Source organism: Culex quinquefasciatus, chromosome 2, assembly GCF_015732765.1.
Source record: "Culex quinquefasciatus strain JHB chromosome 2, VPISU_Cqui_1.0_pri_paternal, whole genome shotgun sequence".
Classification (NCBI taxonomy): domain Eukaryota; kingdom Metazoa; phylum Arthropoda; class Insecta; order Diptera; family Culicidae; genus Culex; species Culex quinquefasciatus.
This window is the reverse complement of record NC_051862.1, coordinates 107140618-107160426: the sequence shown is the minus strand read 5'-3', so window position 1 is coordinate 107160426 and position 19809 is coordinate 107140618. Positions and strand designations below refer to the sequence as shown.

At 40.6% G+C, this 19809-nt stretch overlaps 2 long non-coding RNA genes across 2 annotated transcripts; both read left to right on the top strand.

Annotated features, from left to right (window-relative positions):
- Positions 1 to 4800: 4800 nt before the first annotated feature.
- On the top strand, positions 4801 to 5634 carry LOC119768055. The gene is made up of 2 exons (XR_005277876.1): positions 4801 to 5227; positions 5290 to 5634. It is a non-coding gene; the product is annotated as an uncharacterized LOC119768055 (long non-coding RNA).
- A 5808-nt stretch (positions 5635 to 11442) lies between these two features.
- Positions 11443 to 13653, top strand: LOC119768058. The gene is made up of 3 exons (XR_005277879.1): positions 11443 to 12224; positions 12323 to 12467; positions 12565 to 13653. It is a non-coding gene; the product is annotated as an uncharacterized LOC119768058 (long non-coding RNA).
- The last annotated feature ends 6156 nt before the right edge of the window (positions 13654 to 19809 follow it).

Below are 19809 nucleotides of genomic sequence, written 5' to 3'. Positions count from 1 at the left end.
TTTGCCGTTATAATTGATTAGTCATAGTTAATTTTGAAGTCTCTTCTGTGTTGGAGACTGACAAACCTCTGTGATGGTAGTCAGAAAAAAGTCTCCTCTGTGTTGGAGCCTGACAGACCTCTGCGATGGTAGTCAGATTAAATAAAATGAATAATCTGTGCTGGAGTTCTTTGAATCTCCTCGATAAAGGAACCCGACAGACTTTTGTGATGATTTTTTTTAAATAACTTCGCAGAAGGAGCCTTATGAGCCTTATGGATTTTAAAAATATATTGTTCAGCAAATCTTTTCATTCAATTAAGGACCGTCTTTAACATCACAAAAGAAATTGACCTAAGAAAATGAATAAATAAATTTAAATGTGAAAGTGAGCACTTTTTGGTATCCACAAATAAAGCAATATGTATTTTGGCGTTATGTCTGTGAACTACCTAAAAAATGATTTTAAATTCATCGAATAGGATTAAAACGGTTGTCACTAACACTGGAGTTGTCCTCTCTTGAAAGATAAACCTCTAAATTGAAAGACGTTAATGATTAAGTATTCCATATTGATAGTTGTTATGGTTAATTGTTACTTTAATCGATTTACTCAGCTGTGATACAAAAGTTGCTTGAAACCCAACATTATTTCACAGGGAAGTAAAAATTTAAGTAATCGTTAACATGAACAATACATTATTAGTTAAAAAAAGGTAAAATAGTTCACTTAATAATTAATGTGATGCATTTTTAAATAATAAATAAAGGAATGATTAATCATCAGAAATGCTTAAAATATAATTTAAAGTGTGAGAGCGTTGCGTCACAAGAGAAAATAATACAAATATTTAAATATTAATTTTAAGTTGAGAAGTATGAGTGACAATTTGAGCAACGAAAAAAAAAAACATTATTTAAAAAAAAACTAGGAAATATTTATTTTTATTTTTAAACTTTGGGGTTCTTTAATCGATTGTACATAATTATGAAACCAAACTTTTTCAAATTACATAACAGGAGTTTATCAGCAAAGAAAAAGTAAAAATTTTAAATAAGAAAAGAAATTATTGACAGGGATCGTAAAGATCGTGATTAAAAAAAAAATACGTTTCTGTGAACAATCTACTCAAGTAAAATATCAAAGTTGCTTGGAATCCATTTTACATTACGAGAAAAATAAAACAAAATATTTAAATATAAAACATTAAAAAATCTTTCAGCTGTTTTTAGATAAGCAAGATACGTTTTGAAGGAAATTATGGTTAGGATATTGTCTCCTCCGTGTTGGAGCCTGACAGACCTCTGTGGTGGTAGTTTGAACAAATGTTTCGCCTGAGCTGGAACTCTTTGAGAAAGTAGTCAGATTGCAATCTATACATCTATGCATTACATATAAATATCTATGCATTATATATAAATAATATGACCTTAAACATTGTTTTGATCATGATTAAATGTAACATTGAATAATCTAATCTTCGGTAATATCAAAAGTGCTTGAATCCATACCTTTAGCTACAATAAATACAATTTGAAGAGAAAATTAATTTGATATATAATAAAAATCGAATATAGCGGAACGGCATTTATTTCAGTTTATATATTTTATTTTTATTGCAACAATTTACCACATGATTTTGTTTTATTCATTAGAATAATATTTTCTGTACTATGTTTTGTTTCAAGATAAACAAAAATATTATTAAGTAGACACAACAGAGAAAAAAAAACTATTCGGTAAAAACTATCGTTTGTCTGGTTAAAAGATCGCGTAAGTGAATATTAACAGAAAGTTAAAAAAATTTAATATAAAAGTTGAAAAATGTTGATACTACCATGCATTTACAGAACAAAATCGGTATTTTTTTTTTAAAGAAAGCTTTTGTGGCAAAAATAAACAACATTTGATTTTATTTTTTTTTATAAAAAAAATGTATTTTGTGCAGCAAAGCACATTTTGAGCATTAATTGAATTATTTATATTATTTTTGCAATTTGCAAATTATTTTTATTGAGATTGCTTTTCAAGAAATCATCTTAAACTGAAATATGGACTATTTTTTATTTTATAAAAGTGTACCGGTACTGATGAAAACAAATTCATCGAAAATATTACTGATTTTGCATTTTAGTAATTTTTGCCATGATTTATTAACCGTTTCAAAATTAGTTAAAATGCGGTAATTTTTGATACAATGTTAAGCGGTGTTTGCACATCGGAAGGAACCGGTCAAGAAAAAATTCAAATGGGCAGCAGTAGAAGCGAAAACAAGCCAGACAGGGTGAAGAAAAGCCCTAAGAAAACGCTCCCTCTTCTTTGTTCTGATGTTCGTGAAGCTGTTTCTTGACCCCTTTCCTTCCGATCTCCATACTAGCCTTTATTTAAAAAAAAAAGTTGTTTGTTTTAGCTGTTTTAGCTTGGTTGGGAATAAATTACAGAAAAGTACAGATAAAAATATTGAAAATGAGGAAGGAATAAGCTTGCTTGTAGATCCATTTTGGGTGTTTTTGGGTATTAATTACAAACGTATACTTTTCGTCACGTCTGCATTTAATATTAATATCAGTTTATGTTTACCTTCAAGTCCCGTCTGGTGGATCAATCGGACGTGGCACTGGGCTTGGGCTCATAATCCATAGATCGGTTTGAACTCCGTGGCGGGCGCACATAAATTCAAAGTGTAAATTTGAGTAAAAACAATATCTGTGCCTGTCATAGTTTTTGTTTCAGATTTTTTTTTTTTAAATAAGTTAAATAAATTACCACATTGTATATATTTTTAGAAATGTTTATTCTTTGTTTTTTTTTATGGTACACATAAATTTAAAACTTTAAAAACGCCAGAATTATGCTTCATTTTTTATTTAAGTCAGCAACATGTTAGATTTTTGAATTTAGAACACATTGTTTTATATTTCATATTCACAAAATGATAATAAATAAAAATGATGTGATTCCATTTCATTCGAAATGTTTAAAAAAATAAAAATTGCTTTTGAATTATTATTTTTTTAAATCGTATTGTTTCAGCAATGTTTGTAAAATTTGCTTTTTAATTTTAAATTACATGAAATTTAAAGAAAATCAGGTAAACAACCACTAATCTTATATTGCATAAAAAATTGATAAACCTGCGTTTATTTGAGAAATATTTGTGGTTTTTGTTTTTCTCCTCGTTTTTTTCTTTTTCTTATATTTTCAGGTGTTTTTAAATTTTCAACCTCATCAGTGCATTCCATTTTCTACAACTCCTGCGATCGGATGTCAGTCTCTTGGACAACATAGATGAAACATTTCGAAGACTGCGCTTTCGTATTTAGATCAGCATGAAAACAAAGTCGAGGAACCCGACGAAAATCTTTTAGGAAATTAAAAAAAATATTGATTGATTTAGCATTCATGCAATTTTTCTGTTAGGAATTATGATTGATATTCGTCATCTTGAGAGTAGAAAAGAGGGAGAATGTAGGGATTATGGGTTGCAGGATTGAATATGTAATAAATTATTAAATGAGTATTTATAATAAGATTGATGTAATTCATAAATAAGAGTTAAGAGCGCAACAAAAAGTGCGCACCTTCTTGAATATTGCCTTGTTAGCTGATTGTGGATTGAGTGCGAGAGCGCGCTAGCGAGCTGCGAGAGAGAACAACGAGCGAGAAAACAACGAGATGCGCGCGGTCGGCGAAAGAGAGAATGAAGATTGTCAAATCAGTTTTGTGGTTAATTTCTGTGGAATAAGACGTGTTGTTTGTTGATTGCAAAATATCTGTGTTTTTATTATGAAAGAAAGTCCCCGATCACGACAGTGACCAAAGTGATAACGATTTTTTCTACCGTCTCGGGAACATTCCGGAGTCACCAACCGGAATCTGTTCGTAGAACCGGGTCACAACCATCAGTTTGCATCATGCATCTGGTTCTTTTCCGGCTTTGGATCCGCTGGGTTTTAGTTCTCTAGCACTTTCGATATGCAGCAGGTTCCCCAGCGAAGGCCTGGTCATCGCGACGTTGCCATCAACCGACTGCGATGGTGGTCATCGTACTGGGGCGTACTGGGGGCAGCTCGTCAACGAAGTCTGAAAGAATAAGTTGTCGTTAGGTCAGGTTAGGTTTCAATAATCCAGAGAGCAAAACAAAAAGATCCGGACCAGTTTTTACCTTCTAAGAAGCAGCAGCAACAATTCTACCCCAAAAAAAGTCCGCGTCGCCTTTCCTCCTCCAGCTGGAGAAAAGAAAAAGAGCAACCACTCCAACAATATTGTACGGGTCGAGGTACGGTTGGTTTAACAGCAGCGGCTGCTTCTTCTGCCTCCAGTGGGGGAGCTTGCGTTGAAGAATCTACTACGGGTCGGGAAGAGGATTTTGGTTGATGGACCACTGAAAAGGGAACCTGGAACAAAACAAAAACAATTACACGATTGTCGTGAACGTGAACATTACTCCGAAACGGTCACTGAGTCTTCTTGTAAACGTAAAAAATACAAATCTTACCATTTTTACGCAAGAAACTCACACAACCATCCCAAAACCGCTTCGGCGAATCGCGGCGAAATGTCACCGAGGTTCCACCGCACACCAGTAGATGTCGCCCTTGTGCAAAAATGGTTAAACGGAATCGAAACGGAGTCCAACCGGAGATTCCGTTTAGAAATTTTCGAAACAATTTTCTAAGCGGAATTCGAAGCGGAATGAACCCGTCAAGCGGAGAACGGTATGATTGGGTAATTGAACCTACTGCCCAGTCAACTCAACACTCAAAAAATCTTTCACCACAGGGTTGCATGAAAACTCCGGTGGCAGATAATTTTCAATCCAGAACAACGTTTTACTTGAATCATGCAACTGTCGCAGTGCATTCATGTCAACCCTACCTGATTTGCACGCAACCCTCACCCACACAACTAAAGTTGCGTGAAATTCATGCCTGAAAAATTGGAGGCGTGGCATGCAGTCATCTGTGTTTTGGTTCGCATGAAATTCTTGTCATATCCACATGGAAACTGCTATGGAAAAAAGTCACTAGCCTTTTCATGCAACATTGAAGTGAAAAATGATGGCGATGAACAAAGCTTTTGAGGTTGCGTGAAATTCCTGTCTGCAAATTTTGAGATGGGCCTGAAAGTCTGAGGACGGTCAGTTGGCTGCTGATTCTCATCAAAGTAACATTGTTTTTGTTTTCTTTCTGTTTGCGCCGGAACATTTCAGCGCTGTTTTTCGAAGCGAGATTTATTGATGCAATAGTAAGCATTTTCCCCATTATTTCGTCGTATTTTGCACAACTTTTTCATTTGCTTTTATCTAGGCCAGGAAAACCGAAGTTCCAGTGCAACAACGTCGGTGCAAATCACCGCAACATGGCCAAGCGTAACATGAAGCCGGTCCAGGACAAGAGAGTCAAACAAACCAGGAAGAAGGTAGGCACTGGTCGCGTCCGGCAGAAGGAGGATCGCTAAAGTGACCAGAGAGACTGACCCGCGTTCCGCAAAGGAGAACCAGGCGTGTGAGTGTGAGATTGTTCGTAGAAAATGCCTCCTACACCGGCAAACAAGGCAATTTGAGTATGTTGTGAATGTAGTGTGAAGTGAAAATGAAACGTTGTGTAAAAGTGATACATGAAATTTGGTGAATAAAAAAAGTTAAAAGACAACCCCTTTTTTCTTCCATAAAAAGACGAAAAAAAAAGAATTGTATACAAGTAATAAACCACAAGACTCTCGAAGTAACAACGCATGAAAATCCAGCGACCGACTACACTGCTGCGGTTGAATATCACGTTAATTTCCAATAAAAAGCACAGGACAATGTAGTAAAAGCTGCATGAAAGTCCCGTGAAATCCATCAGTGACCCATGCAAACTTGCTTTCTATGTGTGTGTCAGCTGGTTTTTGGTATGCATGAGTTTCATGTCACAACCGCATGGGAATAGGTTTGGAAAAAAACCACATACCTTTTCATGCAGCACTGTGGTGAACAGTTTTTTGAGTGTAATCGGAATTCTGAAACGGAATTAAGTTCGGTTGTTGCGTTTGAAACGGAATACTTAAACGATTCGAATTGAATTCCGTTTCAAAATTCCGATTGAGTTGACTGGGTATAAATAAATAAATACAATTCAAGCATAAATGAAAATCTGAATTGGGAACAATTGCGCAAATAATGAGTAGTTCTGGAATTGCTAAATAATTTACAGTAATTTATTGAAATTAACGGTGCTCATCAACCAGAGTTTTTGCACCCAGATTTTTGTTAGAGACATTTTAGTATCTTCAAAACTACGGATACTATCGACATATTTTGTTACTCATCCCCTAGACTACTGTCCACAAAGTAATTTACAACAAAATTTGATTAATTTTACTATCCCGTTATTGCAGGATTGGGTCCGTAAGTTTAACAATTTTGGAATAAGAAGACAACAACTTCCTTCGTTGCTGTGCACCCTTAATAGCAGTTTTTGATAATTTAATGCAATGTTTTGGTAATTAAGGTAATTAATAACAAAATCATAGTAACTACACTAATTAATGGTCTTATGTTATTTATGTTAGGGGGTCTAGAAATCCGATTTGTTGCGTTACGTAATAAAATAACGCTCAGGCTTAACCCAGACACGAGAATTTCTTACAGAATTGGTTCTGCTAGAATCCTGCTAGAATGATTCTAGCAAGCCTGTCAGATTTCGGTTAGAATTTTGCCAGAATGTTCTAACAGAACAAAATCTGTCGAAAATGACGTCATTTACAGAACCGCTTTGTGGCGAATGTGTTTGCCACCAAAACCATCTCAACGGCGAACTTGTTCGATCAAGTTCATTTTTACTTTTCCGTTGAAGCAAGATGTCGCGTTTTCCAGCACCGCCTGTTTTTGGTAAGTTAATTTATGTAAGATAATAAATCATCCACATTAATAAACATTCCGCTTTTTCTTTAACAGGATATTGCTGGGAACATGGTGAAAATAAATTCCATTTGCCGGAGCGTCCCCGGGAAAGGCAAGGCACTCCGCGATCTGCAAGTGTATCCGATGCAGCACACCAAAATCAGCAAGAAAATCACCACATTCGTTCCCCGGGACGGCGGGAGTAAACGACAACCCTTGGCGCTAGTTTCGATCGTAGTCGGCTATTAAATACGTTGATAAGAAGAATCAAAGTGCCACAGTGAAACAGTGATAAAAAAAAAACATTGTGTTAACTTAAGATGTTGTAACCTTCTTTATTTTACAACAAATAAATGTTTCTATGAGTTTTATTTGGCAAACACAAGCTAGAAAAACTCCAAAATCCTCAAAAAATCGTTTCTTGTATTTTCTAACAAACTATTGGGAACTATTGAGGTTTTGCACCGCGACCCCAGTCACGATGTTCTAGCAAGATTCTAGCAGAATTCTTAGAGAGCTGGATATTCTTAGAGCATTCTAGCAGAAATGTTTCACCGTTCTAGCAGCATTCTGATAGAACCAGCTCTGCTAGAATATTTCGTGACTGGGACTGTGTTTCAAATGTAGCCCAGTCACGGTGTTCTCACAGGATTCTTACAGAATTCCAGCAGATCGAAAATATTCCTACTAGAACTATGTCATCATCCTGCTAGAACTTTGTAAGAATTCTCAGAGAATTCTAGCTCAAATGCAATAACCGGTTCTAGCAGGAGCCGGCGAAATCAACCGGTTCTGTTAGAATCTTGCTAGAATTTAGCTAGAACTATTCTGACAGGCCTTCTGTTAGAATTCTGTAAGAATTTTGCTAGAATGAAATGGCAAAAATTCTGCTAGAATCCTGCTAGAATTTTGTTAGAAAATACAAGAAACGATTTTTTGAGGATTTTGGAGTTTTTCTAGCTTGTGTTTGCCAAATAAAACTTATAGAAACATTTATTTATTGTAAAATAAAGAAGGTTACAACATCTTAAGTTAACACAATGTTTTTTTTATCACTGTTTCACTGTGGCACTTTGATTCTTCTTATCAACGTATTTAATAGCCGACGACGATCGAAACTAGCGCCAAGGGTTGTCGTTTACTCCCGCCGTCCCGGGGAACGAATGTGGTGATTTTCTTGCTGATTTTGGTGTGCTGCATCGGATACACTTGCATCGCGGAGTGCCTTCCTGGGGACGCTCCGGCAAATGGAATTTATGTTCCCAGCAATATCCTGTTAAAATAAAAGCGGAATGTGTGATGATCTTACATAAATTAACTTACAAAAACAGGCGGTGCTGGAAAACGCGACATCTTGCTTCAACGGAAAAGTAAAATGAACTTGATCGAACAAGTTCGCCGATGAGTTTTGGTGGCAAACACATTCGCCACAAAGCGGTTCTGTAAAATGACGTCATTTTCGACAGATTTTGTTCTGTTAGAACATTCTGGCAAAATTCTAACCGAAATCTGACAGGCTTGCTAGAATCATTCTAGCAGGATTCTAGCAGAACCAATTCTGTAAGAAATTCTCGTGTCTGGGAGGTGGCGCCAAAATGAGGTTACATGCCAAAAATCGTATTCCTTTCTGCTGGATTGAAGAACAAAATCGCTTATTTCTCATGATTCCCTGCATCAATCTTAATGAAACTGGTTGCAAAAGACGAGAAAAATTTGTTGCTTTAAAATAATGAACATCATTTTTTTTGATCGCAAAACTTTGTGACCTTTTTCTTTAAAAAACATGTTTTGAAACACGAAAAAAATGAGTTTCCCCGTATATATCAATGAAATAAACAGTTATATAGTTGATAACAGATGTGTTAACGTATATTCAACAATTTTTATTGATTTTTGACAGACTTTCTTGCCAAATAGTCAAAATTACTATCTTTTTATAAATTTACGGTTTTCTCATATAAAAATCAAACATATATTGGAAAGTTGTACACCAAATTGTTGGAAATAATTTTTCTCATCCGAATCTGGCATAAGTTTTATAAAAATGTTGATAATGAAGGAAAAAACACATTTTTTCAAAAAATCAATATACAGCACGATAAATTGAAGAACTAAACAAAAATCTGGAGTTTACTCAGCCGTAATGCTAGAGGGGTAAAGGGGCATCCCTGACTGACGGACGGGGCCGACAACGGCCCGAAAACGGCCGGACGGCTCGACAAAACGGCCCGAATTCCGTCGGTTTGTCCGACGGATTTCGGGCCCTTTTCCTGCCTATATGCAACACTTTGTCCGACGATCGTCGAAATCGACGTTTGAGAAAATCGACGTTGACGGGCCGTTGTCGGGCCGTTTTCGGGCGCCTTTGTTGTTCAGGTTGTCCTGCCATTGTCGGACGCTCACGTTTCGGATTTAGGGGTTAATTTAATAATTTAATAGATAGAAATGTAAACTTTATTGCAAATAACTTTATTTTTCTTTATAAATATCGATAATTGATGTATTTTTGTCTTCGGTTTGTTCTTGAAAGCCTATTTTGATCCAAAGAAGCAGCTCTGGCATGTTTTATTTCTGTGTTTGCCTAAGAGAAAAGGTAATTTAAGAAAATATGAAGAAAAAAAACAAGCAGATTAAGAATTTACCTCTTTCTCCACCGCATCACCTAATTGACTGACAGCTGCTTATGCCTGATGATGGCCGAATCCACGCCGATTAAAGTTCCCTGGTGGTTCCTCCGGAGAGATCAATTTGTCCACCGCGGCCGGATTCCGTCCAGGGAAAAACATGTTTGTTTGACTTGTTCCCACTAGTATCATTTTAAATAAAATTGAATGGATTTGGTGAAAAGAAAAACTGTTGAAGAATCCACTTAGTGAAAATCAATGATCTGTCATAAATTTTATCACCGCCTGCTAATTTTCTATACGCCGATCAAACGCAGGACAAACGCTCGAAGATGGCAGGACAAGATCGATTTCGAGTAGATAACGCTTCGAATCGCACGACCGCGGGACTTCTGTCTAACAGGGATTTTATAGAGTTATCTACGTGCGCATGTATTGCGTGTACGTACACGAAAAAGATTGAGGTAAAATTTTGTACCGCCCAGCAAAACAAATGGTGTGCTAGTGTGCGTGAGCTCGGCCTTAGATAACTCTATTGGGATGACAAAAACTTTAGATTTTCAGCAAAATTGATATGAGTCAAGAAGAATTTGTTAAAAAAATATACAGATGATTGTGAAATATTAGAAAGATGTATACATAATTTATATTATTTATGTTATTAATGTATTTATTTTATTTATGTTATTTCTTATGACATTTTGACCAACTTTGAAAAAAATAGTTGGTTTCGATTTTGGACGAAAATTTGACCTTTCGAAAAAAAAATTATCCGTTTTTTGCCTGAAAATCGGTTCTAAGTGCGTTTTTCGGGCAATCTGGGCCCGGATTCGGATTTGGGAGACAATTTTCGACATAGTATAACCTGACGCGGGGTCGAGAAAATTCAAAATGGCGGCCTTGGAGCGGTTTGAAAATAGAATTTACCCCAAAAATGGGCTAAAAATCTCGACTGCTCGGTAGAAAATTGCATTTTTGATGGTGTTGCCGACATCTGGGGGTTTTGGGATGTTCTACACTATTGTTCGCGCTGTTCTTGCGCATCTTTAGAAGGTGGTCCGGTTTTCGAGAGACGCGTCTGCCCAGTCAAATCAATCCGAATTCTGAAACGAAATCTAATTAGAATCGTATACAAATTCCGTTTCAAACGCAACAACCGGTTCCGTGTTCGAACCGGTTATTGCGTTTGAAACGGAATTTGTATACGATTCTAATTAGATTCCGTTTCAGAATTCGGATTAATTTGACTGGGTGGGATCACTTTTTGGCGAGATTTCTAAAATAGTTGCAGTGCAGATTTTAAAATCGGGTTTTCGGCCACTTCCGAGGGTTTTTTTTTCGCATTTCTGAGTTCGGTAGGCTTATTTGTTCCCTTTTTTATGACATTTTGGCCAACTTTGAAAAAAAATTGTCGGTTTCAATTTTGGACGGAAATTTGACTTTTCGATTTTTTGTTTCTTCGTATTTTGCCTGAAAGTCGGTTTTAGGTGCGTTTTTCGGGCAATCTGGGCACGGATTCGGATTTGGTAGACAATTTTCGACATAGTATGACCTACCGCGGGGTCGAGAAAATTCAAAATGGCGGCCTTGGAGCGGTTTGAAACTAAAATTTGCCCCAAAAATGGGCCAAAAATTTCGACTGCTCGGAAAAAAATGCATTTTTGAGGGTATTGCCGACATCTGGGGGTTTTGGGATGTTCTACACTATTGTTCGCGCTGTTCTTGCGCATCTTTAACCCAGATCGAAAGTCCGTAAACCCACGATGTTTTGTAAGGCAACGATGTTTTTCGATTTTTTCGATGAACTGGTATGTTGCGCGGCAGAGTGAAAGAGAAGGCATGATTTTGATTTTCATCGAAACTTCGATGAACAATCTGTCTCTCTCTTGCGTGGTTGCGAATTTTAGACAGAACTGTCAAAATTGTTTTTTTTTAGAAGAACACGTTTTTGCGATTCTGTTCTTGTTTGCCGGCGGTGGAGTTTTAGAGAACCGGTTCCAACCCAAACGTACCCGAATCAAACCTGACGTTCCGATAGTTTCATCCTTATTCTCGCGTCCGGAAACCTCGTTGGCCTTTCCCTTGCCCTTGCCGTTGCGTGGCCACCGGGGATGGCTTTTCAATTTAACTTCATCTCCCGGAACAACCAGAACGCGGAACAAATCAACCAAGGCTGGTGGTTGGGCAGTAGGTGTTGGATAGAGCAGCTTAAGGGAGGTTGGCTCCGGGACTGCAAAATAACGGTCGGCCCTGCAGTTTCCCCAGGAGGATGCGAACGGGAGGATTACGGCGCCCAGATTGTCGATCCGCTAGAGATGAACAGATGTCACGCAGAACCGTCCCTGATTTGGTCTGCAATGAGTCGGAATGAGCGTGAACACGTAGAGCACCTATTCTGACCTAAAGGATCAAGCTTTTGCATCGTGGCTAGACCACCTGGGAGGTGGACTGGATAAAACGGTGCTGCAGTAGCAACGGTAAAAAGTGTTTGAAAACTCCAACTCCAACTAACCTTCTCTTCTTCCAGGTCAAATAATTCGAGCATGATCTCCAAAAAGCAGGAAAATAAAAGTCGGCTCTCGAGTTGCGCCCGGCGATTTGTTCCGTAGTGACTGAATTGGCCACTTCGCCGGATTGCAGAACACAACGGTGCCCTTTTTTCGGTGGCCGAAAGGAAGCCCAACTCCGCAGAAGTCGACAAAGCAATCTAGAAGCTAACCTCAAACCGGGACAGGTAATCTCCGTAATTGTTTCACATCGTTTTACAAGAGTTGATTAGTGTCAAAGTAAAATAAAGATGTAATTAATTGTTTCTATTTGCTTGTCAAATAGGTTGAAGGAATCCATCCGGAATTAGCACGCCATGGAACTGCAAGTTCCCTCGGAACGGAACAGCACGAAGATGGTCGAACGATGACTTGACCTGGACGACGGAACAACAACGCCTCAAGAACAAAAGACTAATCGCAACCGCCTGGTGAGTTGATCTAAGAACATGATTGTTCGTCGTACGCAGACGCAGAACTTTGCGCAAGTTTGATTTTCTTAGATCTGTCAGTCCAAAAATCTTCTAGGATTACTTTGTTCAATGGTTCGCAACCGGCAATTTGTTCCGTTGAAGCGAATCCGCTTACGAGGACTGACGAGAAGCTGCAGCGCATCGAGGCGATCGCCAAGGACGACGAGTTTGATTACAACCAGAAGCTACATTATTTGGACGAGGAGTCGGATCCGAACCAGCAGAATGAGATGATGGCGCCGCAAGTCAGCAAGCAGCAGCTGCAACGCGAATGAAAAGAGCGTGAATCGCCCGTCCGTCAACCGCCGCCTCCGTCGCAACAGATTTGCAACGTCGGCATCGGAGGTCGTGGACTGGATGCCGAGGCCAAGGAACGTCTCAAGTTGCGTCGCGAGGAAAACCAGCGAAGGAAGATAAAACGTGACCAGGAAGCTTCAGGAGCAGGACGATCGCTTCATCAGCTGTGGCCGGGTGCCGGCCAACAAAATGAGCGGCGGCGGTTGCCGTAAAACTACGCAGATTAATCGAAGCGGTTCGGATACGTCGCAACGAATCAGATGCAGCAATTCCAGCAGCAACACGATTCGCGTAGAATTTCAGAATCGTCGGCGGATCAAGGAAACCTCGAACAAGCTGGAGTCGTTGAAGGTGGAGGAGCAGAACCCAGCGAACCTGTTGGGCTTCTGTTGAAGCCTTGCGAAGATTCGGTTTAAGCTGCGGAGGAAGCGAGCTGGTCACTTGACGTGAGCACAACCTAGTTGGATGCGATGACGGACAAAAAATACGCTTCCGGGTCTGATGCTGGCAATAACGTCAGCGGCAGTCTGTCTGTGTTCAGGAGCTTTCGATTGTGCTAACAAACAACGATTCCAATGGGCGGATCGGTTTCAGAAGCGCTGGACCTGCAAACCCTCACGGTCATCTCAGAACTCCCGGAGGTTTCCCAGACCTAGATCTTGCCGAAAGCTGCCGTATGACCAGGTCATGTTTTCAACGACCGCCACAGTATATGTGCCCTAGCATATCAAAATGTTCTATTTCCAGTCACAAGATTGACGAAGCCCGGAAAACCCCCTGGAACTTGACTTGCCACCCTGCCAATATTTTTTATGCTTTGATTTTTTAGATTTTTTTAACGATGGATATCAAAAATCCAAGAATGTAAGCTTTTTGTATACATGTTTGTGAATATTTGGTGAAAGTTTGATGCAATTTGGATGATTTTTAGAAAAACTGAGTGGTCCATAAACAACGTAGTTTTGAAAAATAGATTATTTTGCTTTTGTAACGCAAGTTTCCCGTTAAGAACCTAACAATATGGGTATCAAAATTCATGATTTTGAAGCACCAACTCAAAACTGGTCTTTGGGAATGCTTTGGTGGCCACTGGCCAACCCGGACCTGGATCCGGAGAATTCCGGGGAACCTACGGAGTGGTCAATACTTTATCAAACAAAAACCAGCCAAACAGGATTCAAATTGCAGCGCATCCAAAATCATTTTCATTTATAATCACCAGAACCGAAATTGGACCGACCTGGCCACTTTGGAACCGGTTCGAGGTACCCCAGCGGAACTCGGAATATGGCCAACCACGTAGTTATTCCAGAATTATTTTAGTTCTAGCAATATGGGTGTAAAAATTCACAATTTTTAACAAGTAGATCATTCATATTGTCCAAAATCATTTTTAGACCGACATGGCCATATTGCTTGAACAAAAATAATTCTGGAATAACTGCGTGGTTGGCCATATTCCGAGTTCCACTGGGGTACTTGAAACCGGTTCCAAAGTGGCGAGGTCGAACCAAAAATGATTTTGGACAATATAAATGATCTCCTTGTTTAAAATTGGTGAACTTTGACACCCATATTGCTTGAACTAAAATAATTCTGGAATAACTACGTGGTTGGCCATATTCCGAGTTCCGCTGGGGTACTTCGAACCGGTTCCAAAGTGGCCAGGTCGGTCCAATATCGGTTCTGGTGATTATAAATGAAAATGATTTTGGATGCGCTGCAATTTGAATCCTGTTTGGCTGGTTTTTGTTTGATAAAGTATTGACCACTCCGTAGGTTCCCCGGAATTCTCTGGAACCGGTTCCGGGTTGGCCAGTGGCCACCAAAGCATTGTTCTTCCTGCCCAACAGACCAATACTAGTTAAAAATGGCGGTAAATAATTTGTAATATGCGCTGTTTAAAGAGTTCTATTTTTTTATTCTTCATTTAGGCTGATCCAATCCGGAATTCGCAAGGTTGAACGACCATGTCTCATAATAACGCTGCCAGGAATAGACACGAAAGATGGCCCAGGTCTTGAAGGTAACTTCGACAGGACGGGTGAGATGCTGCAAGAACGCGTTTAAATCTGGATCAACCGGAACCGGTACACGTTCCTAGAAATTATCACCCCAGCCGCAATCCCGAATTGTCACGCGTGACGGCCATGTCCTTTCAAGTGCTACTCGGTTACATACTCGGAGGACGGTCACGTCCTTGTAGGTACCCTCGGAAGGACGGTTGAGGTGCTGCACTAGCACGCCCAAATATAAATCAAGCGGAACCGGTCCACGTTTCTAGAACTTTACCTCAACTGCTATCCGGAAATGCCTCTCGGGACGGCCATGATCTTGAAGTTGACGACGAAGGCAACGCTGCACAAAACTAACCCTGTCCTCGGAACAACGTTCGGTACGACGAACGCGTCCGGGTCCAGATCAATCGAATCCGGTGCACGATCCTGGGCTATTGCTTTCAAACTACGGTAATTTATTCGTAACCTTTTCTTGATCCAGTTCACTAATTGTTTATTATTATTTTTCTAAAAGGTTCATGTAATCCGGAGTTGCCAATGGACTTTGAGGTTCCCTCGGAAAGAGGCAGCACGGAACAGGCTCGATGGATGGTCACCAACCTGGAAGTGCCCTTGGAACGACACTGAACGAAATGGCTCGACGGTCGCCAACCTGAAAGTTCCCCAACGCTGCTCGGAACAGGCTCGCCGGACGGTCAATACAACCTCCAAGTTTGGCCAACCAGCAGCAGCGAGACCAGCACTGGGATCACGACGATAATCGGCGGGACTCTTCGTCGTCGGCGGCTCCCTTCATGGAGCCGGAGATAGTCGTTCAGCGGAGTCAACCAGAAGCTATTTTTCAGACGACGAGTCGGAACCGAGCCCGTCGAAGGATATGCCGGGGCCAACAACAGCAACAACTTCACCAGCAGGAAGAGGACAAAGGCATGGTTTGAAGTCGCGAAGTGGAACCCGAGCAGGACCGAGTGGAGCAGGAGCAACGCAAACGCCAAGAGAATGAATCGGCCGTCCGTCAACAGCTGCCGCCCTCGCAACAGAATGTCCACGTCGCATCAGAAAAATGTACGCTGAGGCCAAGGACCGTCTCAAGTGGCGTGACGACGGTGACATGGTTCCTCGGAAGATCATGAACAGGCCGATATCGTCCGGAACTGGTACGCGGGACGACTATGACATTGCCGGCGATGATGGAACGGCGACGCCTGGAACAGGCCCGAAGACAGCCCACAAGTGCCTTCGGAGCAACGAGTGTCCAGGTCCTGAGCAAATGGAACGTTCCAGGAACTATCCCTCCCCTCAAGCGCATTCCGGAACTGTCACGCCGGAAGGCCACGCCCCTGCAGATGCCTTCTGTACGACGCACCACGGGACAGGATGAACAGGATCGACAGACTGCTGTTGCGATGCAAGTGCCCTTGGAACGGTCGCTGGAAGAACGTGTCCAACTCCAACTCAACCGGAGCAGGTTCCCCTCGTCCAGAGTATTCCTTTGAACACAGTTTCTGCCGGAAACTCGTCACAATGTTGGTGATGCCGTGAAGCTAAACAAATTGCAGCAAAATAAACGAATTAAAACCTGAAAATAACTGTTTGAATCCAAACAAACCCAATGACAGATGACGGAAAAAGAAGAAGAAGAGCACAAAAAAGGGGTTGATGCGCGTCCGATTTTTCACCCTTACGTCGTTCTTACATCGCCCCCACACGAAGACCTCCTGCGATGTTCGAACAACCTTGACAGGTTGACGTTTCGGGTGCAAAATACCTTGATTCGGGTCTGATGCGTGTCTCAAAATCAGACCCGCATCGGCCCCTGTAGGCCTGATCGTCGCTCTGACGATCAGACCCGATCGGCCCCGTATTTCTTACTGGGAAGAGGTGGTCCAGTTTTCGAGAGACGCGTCTGGACCAATTTTGGGCGAGATTTCCCAAATAGTCTTAGTGTTGCAAATTTTAAAATCGGGTTTTCGGCCCTTTCCTAGGGTTTTTTTTTCGCATTTCTGAGTGCGGCAGGCTACTTTGTTCATTTTTTTTATGACATTTTGACCAACTTCGCTTCGCTTCGCTTCGCTAGGAGACGGTGATTTTAGCGGATTGCAGACTGGATTTTCGCCATGTGATGTGATGATTTTCTAAGTCCAAGTTGCCTAGGAATCGATAATTGGGAATAGAACCAATTCCACCTGAACCAGATTCTCACCACCATGGCAGCCGTCCATTGCCGGCCGCTCCCATCTCCACCGCGCACCAGGGACAAGGATAGGGGATTTGGAAGACGGGAAGTGTTGATGCTCCACTTTTTCAGAGTATTAAGGGAAAATCTCCACGGTATCCTCAAGTAAGTTTCGCTTGGAGTTGGACGGTTTTTGGGAAGGTGAATGGTCTGAGGAGCCACCCTAGGCGAGTGGTAACGACCGTTTGCATTGTTGTTCGAATTCTTCGTGTGTTCTCATTTCTATTGGGAAAGCTTTCAATTCTTCTCATCTCTTATTGGATGAATTCTATCAGTCGCCCAGGCTATTTATAGCGAGGTATTTTTAGATTCAATTTCAACTGCGCTTGCAATCTTGCATGCAATCTTGTTTGAGTTCTGATGTTCAACTTGCATTCAATTTGATTTTTTGTCCGATTCTTGGATTCAACTATACCAGTCTAATTCCTCCTCAAGCTACCAATGCTCCACGGTTAAGTGGAAAGCATTTTGCTTGCCAATCCTAAGGACAGGGGATCGAACCCCGCCGTGAGATTTTTTCATGATTTTCCATTAATTCAAAATTCAATGAGTCCAGAACTTTCTCGTTGGGAGCAGATGGGTATCGAACCCAGAACCATTCGCTTATAAAGCGAACATCGTAACCATTCAGCCACGACCGCTCCTTTTTTTATGACATTTTGACCAACTTTAAAAAAAATTGTTGGTTTCGATTTTGGACGAAAATTTGACTTTTCGATTTTTTTTCTCCATTTTTGGCCTGAAACTCGGTTTTAGGTGCGTTTTTCGGGCAATCTGGACCCGGATTCGAATTTGGGAGACAATTTTTACATAGTATGACCTACCGCGGGGTCGAGAAAATTCAAAATGGCGGCCTTGGAGCGGTTTGAAAATAAAATTTACCCCAAAAATGGGCTAAAAATCTCGACTGCTCGGTAGAAAATTGCATTTTTGAGGGTGTTGCTGACATCTGGGGGTTTTGGGATGTTCTAGACATTTGTTCGCGCTGTTCTTGCGCATCTTTATAAGATGGTCCAGTTTTCGAGAGACGCGTCTGGGACCGATTTTGAGCGAGATTTCCAAAATAGTCGTAGTGTTGCAAATTTTAGAATCGAGTTTTCGGCCACTTCCGAGGGTTTTTTCTCATTTCTGAGTGCGGCAGGCTTCATTGTTCTTTCTTATGACATTTTGGGCAACTTTGAAAAAAATTGTCGGTTTTAATTTTGGACGGAAATTGACTTTTCGAATTTTTTTTTCTCCGTTTTTGGCCTAAAAGTTGTTTTAGGTGCGTTTTTCGGGCAATCTGGGCCCGGATTCGGATTTGGGAGACAATTTTCGACATAGTATGACCTACCGCGGGGTCGAGAAAATTCAAAATGGCGGCCTTGGAGCTGTTTGAAAATAAAATTTGCCCCGAAAATGGGCTAAAAATCTCGACTGCTCGGTAGAAACTTGCATTTTTGGGGGTGTTGCCGACATCTGGGGGATTTGGGATTTTTTAGACATTTGTTTGCGCTGTTCTTGCGCATCTTTATAGGGTGGTCCGGTTTTCGAGAGACGCGTCTGGGACCGATTTTGAGCGAGATTTCCAAAATAGTCGTAGTGTTGCAAATTTTAGAATCGAGTTTTCGGCCACTTCCGAGGGTTTTTTTCTCATTTCTGAGTGCGGCAGGCTTATTTGTTCTCTTTCTTCTGAAATTTTGGCCAACTTTGAAAAAAATTGTCGGTTTCTATTTTGGACGGAAATTTGACTTTTCAAAAAAAAAAAAAAAATCTCCGTTTTTGGTCTGATAGTCAGTTTTAGGTGCGTTTTTCGGGCAATCTGGGCCCGGATTCGGATTTGGGAGACAATTTTCGACCGCGGGGTCGAGAAAATTCAAAATTGCGGCCTTGGAGCGGTTTGAAAATAAAATTTGCCCCAAAACGGGCTAAAAATCTCGACTGCTCGGTAGAAAATTGCATTTTTGAGGGTGTTGCTGACATCTGGGGGTTTTGGGATAATCTACTATTGTTTGCGTTGTTCTTGCGCATTGTTAAGAGGTGGTCCAGTTTTCGAGAGACGCGTCTGGACGAGATGGGGCGAGATTTCTAAAATAGTCTTAGTGTTGCAAATTTTAAAATCGAGTTTTCGGCCACTTCCGAGGGTTTTTTCGCATTTCTGAGTGCAGCAGACGTTATTGTTCCCTTTCTTATGACATTTTGACCAAATTTGAAAAAAAATGTCGGTTTCGATTTTGGACGGAAATTTTACTTTTCGATTTTTTTTCTCCATTTTTGGCCTGAAAGTTTTAGGTGCGTTTTTCGGGCAATCTGGGCCCGGATTCGGATTTGGGAGACAATTTTCAAAATAGTATGACCTACCGCGGGGTCGAGAAAATTCAAAATGGCGGCCTTGGAGCGGTTTGAAATTAAAATTTGCCCCGAAAATGGGCTAAAAATCTCGACTGCTCGGTAGAAAATTGCATTTTTGAGTGTGATGCCAACATCTGGGGGTTTTGGGATGTTCTACACTATTGTTCGCGCTGTTCTTGCGCATCTTTAAAGGGTGGTCCGGTTTTCGAGAGACAAGTCTGGGACCGATTTTGAGCGAGATTTCCAAAATAGTCGAAGTGTTGCAAATTTTAGAATCGAGTTTTCGGCCACTTCCGAAGGTTTTTTCGCATTTCTGAGTGCGGCAGCCTTATATGTTCTTTCTTATGACATTTTGGCCAACTTTGAAAAAAAATTTCGGTTTTGATTTTGGACGGAAATTTGACTTTTCGAATTTTTT